General features: G+C 39.5%; 1 non-coding gene across 1 annotated transcript; it reads right to left on the bottom strand.

The window, feature by feature from the left end:
* Window positions 1-1,216: 1,216 nt before the first annotated feature.
* On the bottom strand, window positions 1,217-1,324 carry LOC148579773 (small nucleolar RNA R71). The gene has a single exon (XR_015893811.1). It is a non-coding gene; the product is annotated as a small nucleolar RNA R71 (small nucleolar RNA).
* Window positions 1,325-5,860: the final 4,536 nt, after the last annotated feature.

Genomic DNA, 5,860 nt, shown 5'->3' with positions numbered 1-5,860 from the left:
GTTTGTTACTTACTTGTTAAGAAAGATTCAAACTTTAAGTTCTAGAATCATATCTTGTGATTTCTTGTGAATCAAGTCATTAATTGTGATTTTAAAAATTAAATCTTTTTCAAAACTAATTTCAATCATATCTTATCAAAAATATCTTTTTATCTTATCTTTTTCAAAATCATATCTTTTTAATCATACCTTTTCATATCATATCTTTTTTAAATATCTTTTCTAACTTCTTATCTTCTTATCTTTTAAAAATTGATTTTCAAAATTTGTTTCAACTAACTAATTAACTTTTTGTTTGTTTCTTATCTCTTTCAAAACTACCTAACTAACTATCCCTCTCTAATTTTCAAAAATACCTCCCTCTTTTTCAAAAAAAATTTCTTTTTAATTAATTAATTGTTTTAAATTTTAATTTTAATTTTATTTCCCCTTTAATTTTCGAAAATCATCAACTCCTTTTCAAAAATTATTTTCGAAATTTCCTCTCCCTCATCTCCTTCTATTTATTTAATTACTTACTAACACTTCTCCTCACCTCATATCTCTGCTCCTATCCTCACCCTTGTGTTTGGATTTTCCTCCCTTCTCTTTCCTTACATTACATTCTTTTCTTCTTCTACTCACACAAAGGGATCTCTATACTATGACATAGAAGATTCCATATTTTCTTTGTTATTCCCTTCTTTGTCATATGAGCAGGAGCAAGGACAAGAACATTCTTGTTGAAGCAGATCCTGAACCTGAAAGGACTCTGAAAAGGAAACTAAGAGAAGTTAAAATACAACAATCCAGAGACAACTTTACAGGAATTTTTGAAAAGAAGAGGAGATGGCAGCCGAAAATAATAATAATGCAAGGAGGATGCTTGGTGACTTTACTGCACCTAATTCCAATTTACATGGAAGAAGCATCTCCATCCCTGCCATTGGAGCAAACAATTTTGAGCTGAAACCTCAATTAGTTTCTCTGATGCAACAAAACTACAAGTTTCATGGACTTCCATCTGAAGATCCCTTTCAGTTCTTAACTGAATTCTTGCAGATATGTGACACTGTTAAGACTAATGGAGTAGATCTACAGGCTCATACTTTTCCCGTTTACTGTAAGAGACAGAGCTAGAATATGGTTGGACTCTCAACCTAAGGATAGCCTGAACTCTTGGGATAAGCTGGTCAAGGCTTTCTTAGCCAAGTTCTTTCCTCCTCAAAAGCTGAGTAAGCTTAGAGTGGATGTTCAAACCTTCAGATAGAAAGAAGGTGAATCCCTCTATGAAGCTTGGGAGAGATACAAGGAACTGACCAAAAAGTGTCCTTCTGACATGCTTTCAGAATGGACCATCCTGGATATATTCTATGATGGTATGTCTGAATTAGCTAAGATGTCATTGGATACTTCTGCAGGTGGATCCATTCACCTAAAGAAAATGCTTGCAGAAGCTCAAGAACTCATTAACATGGTTGCTAATAACCAGTTCATGTACACTTCTGAGAGGAATCCTGTGAGTAATGGGACGCCTCAAAAGAAGGGAGTTCTTGAAATTGATACTCTGAATGCCATATTGGCGCAGAATAAAATATTGACTCAGCAAGTCAATATGATTTCTCAGAGTTTGAATGGAATGCAAGCTGCATCCAACAGTACTCAAGAGGCATCTTCTGAAGAAGAAGCTTATGATCCTGAGAACCCTGCAATAGCAGAGGTGAATTACATGGGTGAACCATATGGAAACACCTATAATCCCTCATGGAGAAATCACCCAAATTTCTCATGGAAGGATCAACAAAAGCCTCAACAAGGCTATAATAATGGTGGAAGAAACAGGTTTAGCAATAGTAATTCTTTTCCATCATCCACTCAGCAACAGACAGAAAACTCTGAACAAAACACCTCTAATTTAGCAAACTTAGTCTCTGATCTATCTAAGGCCACTCTGAGTTTCATGAATGAAACAAGGTCCTCCATTAGAAATTTGGAGGCACAAGTGGGGCAGCTGAGTAAGAAGATCACTGAAACCCCTCCTAGTGCTCTCCCAAGTAATACAGAAGAAAATCCAAAAGGAGAGTGCAAGGCCATTGATATAACCATCATGGCCGAATCCAAGCTGGAAGGGGAGGACCTGAACCCCAAGGAGGAAGACCTCCTGGGATGTCCAGTGATCAATAAGGAGTTTCCCTCTGAGGAACCAAAGGAATCTGAGACTCATCTAGAGACCATAGAGATTCCATTGAACCTCCTTATGCCCTTCATGAGCTCTGATGAGTATTCTTCTTCTAAAGAGAATGAGGATGTTACTGAAGTGCAAGTTTCCAAGTTCCTTGGTGCAATCATGAAGCTGAATGCCAATTTATTTGGTAGTGAGACTTGGGGAGATGAACCTCCCCTGTTCACCAATGAACTAAATGCATTAGATCAACTGAGATTGCCTCAGAAGAAACAGGATCATGGAAAGTTCCTAATACATTGTACCATAGGCACCATGACCTTTGAGAAGGCTCTATATGACCTTGGGTCAGGAATAAACCTCATGCCACTCTCTGTAATGGAGAAACTGGGAATCTTTGAGGTACAAGCTGCTAAAATCTCATTAGAGATGGCAAACAATTCTAGAAAACAGGCTTATGGACAAGTAGAGGACATATTAGTAAAGGTTGAAGGCCTTTACATCCCTGCTGATTTCATAATCCTAGATACTGGAGAGGATAAGGATGAATCCATCATCCTTGGAAGACCCTTCCTAGCCACAGCAAGAGCTGTGATTGATGTTAACAGAGGTGAACTAGTCCTTCAATTGAATGAGGACTCCCTTGAGTTTAAAACTCAAGGACATCCTTCTGTAAACATGGAAAAGAGGCACAGTAAGCTTCTCTCAAAACAGAGTCAACTAGAGCCCCCACAGTCAAACTCTAAGTTTGGTGTTGGAAGGCCACAACCAAACTCTAAGTTTGGTGTTGAACTCCCATATCCAAACTCTAAGTTTGGTGTTGAGGAGTCTCAACAATACTCTGAACATCTGTGAGGCTCCATGAGAGCCCACTGTCAAGCTATTGACATTAAAGAAGCACTTGTTGGGAGGCAACCCAATTTTTATTTATCTAATTTTATTTTTATTTTTGTTGTTCTTTCATGTTTTATTAGGTTCATGATCATGTGGAGTCACAAAATAAATAGAAAAATCAAAAACAGAATAAAAAACAGCAGAAGAAAAATCACACCCTGGAGGAAGGACTTACTGGCGTTTAAACGCCAGTAAGGAGCATCTGGCTGGCGTTCAACGCCAGAACAGAGTATGGATCTGGCGTTGAACGCCCAAAACAAGCAGCATCCTGGCGTTCAGACGCCAGGAATGCACACTGAGGAAAGCTGGCGCTGAACGCCAGAAACAAGCATAGAACTGGCGTTCAACGCCAGAAACATGCTGCATCTGGGCGCTGAACACCCAGAACAAGCATCAATTCGGCGTTTAAATGCCAGAATTGCATGCAAAGGCATTTTATATGCCTAATTGGTGCAGGGATGCAATTCCTTGACACCTCAGGATCTGTGGACCCACAGGATCATCTCAGCATCTGTGGACCCCACAGGATCCCCACCTACCTCCACTCATACTCTTCCCTCTTCTCAATGTTCATCCTCTCTTCCCAATAAACACCCTTCCCCAAAACCCTTCACCAATCACCTCAAGCTCTCTTCCCTATTACCTATTCATCACTCACATCCACCCACTCTTCCCCATAAACCTACTTCATACACCCCACCTACCTTCAAAATTCAAAATCACTTTCCCACCCAAACCACCCTAAATGGCCGAACCTAACCCCTCTCCCTTCACTATATAAACCCCTCCATTCTTCTTCAATTTCACACAACACAACCCCCTCCTCCTCTTCTTGGCCGAAACACATCTCTCTCTCCCTCTCCTCCATTTCTTCTTCTTCTTCATCTATTCTTTCTTTTCTTGCTCGAGGGTGAGCAATATTCAAAGTTTGGTGTGGTAAAAGCATAAAGCTTTTTGTTTTTCCATTACCATTGATGGCACCTAAGACCGGAGAATCCTCTAGAAAAGGGAAAGGGAAGACAAAAGCTTCCACCTCTGAGGCATGGGAGATGGAAAGATTCATCTCTAAAGCCCATCAAGACCACTTCTATGATGTTGTGGCCAAGAAGAAGGTGATCCCCGAGGTCCCTTTCAAACTCAAGAGAAATGAGTATCCGGAAATCCGACATGAAATCCAAAGAAGAGGTTGGGAAGTTCTAACAAAACCCATCCAACAAGTCGGAATTCTAATGGTTCAAGAGTTCTATGCTAATACATGGATCACTAGGAACCATGATCAAAGTAAGAACCCGAATCAAAAGAATTATCTCACCATGGTTCAGGGGAAATACTTAGATTTTAGTCCGGAAAATGTGAGGTTGGCGTTTAACTTGCCTATGATGCAAGGAGATGCACGCCCCTACACTAGAAGGGTCAACTTTGATCAAAGGTTGGACCAAGTCCTCATGGACATATGTGTGGAAGGAGCTCAATGGAAGATTGACTCAAAAGGCAAACCGGTTCAACTTAGAAGACTGGACCTCAAGCCTGTGGCTAGAGAATGGTTGGAGTTCATCCAACGCTCCATCATTCCCACTAGCAACCGATCTGAAGTTACTGTGGATCGAGCCATCATGATTTATAGCATCATGATTGGAGAGGAAGTAGAAGTTCATGAAGTCATCTCCCTTGAACTCTACAAAATAGCCGAAAAGCCCTCCCCCTTTGCAAGGCTAGCTTTCCCTCATCTTATTTGCCATCTATGTTACTCAGGTGGAGCTTTCATAGAAGGAGACATTCCCATTGAGGAAGAGAAGCCCATAACTAAGAAAAGGATGGAGCAAACAAGAGAGCCCACTCATAGAGCTCAAGAAACACGTGAGAAAGCTCATCATCAAGAAATCCCTGAGATACCTCAAGGGATGCACTTTCCTCCATAGAATTTTTGGGAGCAAATCAACACCTCCCTAGGAGAACTAAGTTCCAACATGGGACAACTAAGGGTGGAACATCAAGAGCACTCCATCATCTTCCATGAAATTAGAGAAGATCAAAGAGCTATGAGGGAGGAGCAACAAAGACAAGGAAGAGACATAGAAGAGCTCAAGGACATTATTGGTTCCTCAAGAAGGAAACGCCACCATCACTAAGGTAGACTCATTCCTTGTTCTCAAATTTTCTATTTTTCGTTTTCTTTATGTTAAGTGTTTATCTATGTTTGTGTCTTTATTACATGATCATTAGTGTCTAAGTGTCTATGCCTTAAAGTAGTGAATATGAATCCATCACCTCTCTTAAATGAAAAATGTTTTAATTCAAAAGAACAAGAAGTACATGAGTTTCGAATTTATCCTTGAACTTAGTTTAATTATTTTGATGTGGAGACAATACTTTTTATTTTTTGAATGAATGCTTGAACAGTGCATATGTCTTTTGAAGTTGATGTTTTAGAATGTTAAATATGTTGGCTCTTGAAAGAATGATGAATAGGAGACATGTTATTTGATAATCTGAAAAATCATAAAAATGATTCTTGAAGCAAGAAAAAGCAGTGAATACAAAAGCTTGCAGAAAAAAATAGAAAAGAAAAAAAATAGCGAAAAAAAAAGCAAGCAGAAAAAGCCAAAAGCTCGTAAAACCAAGAGGCAAGAGCAAAAAGCCAATAACCCTTAAAACCAAAAGGCAAGGGTAAATAAAAAGGATCCCAAGGCTTTGAGAATCAGTGGATAGGAGGGCCTAAAGGAATAAAATCCTGGCCTAAGCGGCTAAACCAAGCTGTCCCTAACCATGTGCTTGTGGCGTGAAGGTGTCAAGTGAAAACTTGAG

This window comes from Arachis ipaensis, chromosome B10 (genome assembly GCF_059453495.1).
Source record: "Arachis ipaensis isolate K30076 ecotype BB chromosome B10, ASM5945349v1, whole genome shotgun sequence".
In the NCBI taxonomy this organism is placed as follows: Eukaryota; Viridiplantae; Streptophyta; class Magnoliopsida; order Fabales; family Fabaceae; genus Arachis; species Arachis ipaensis.
This window is presented reverse-complemented; position numbering and strand designations above follow the sequence as displayed.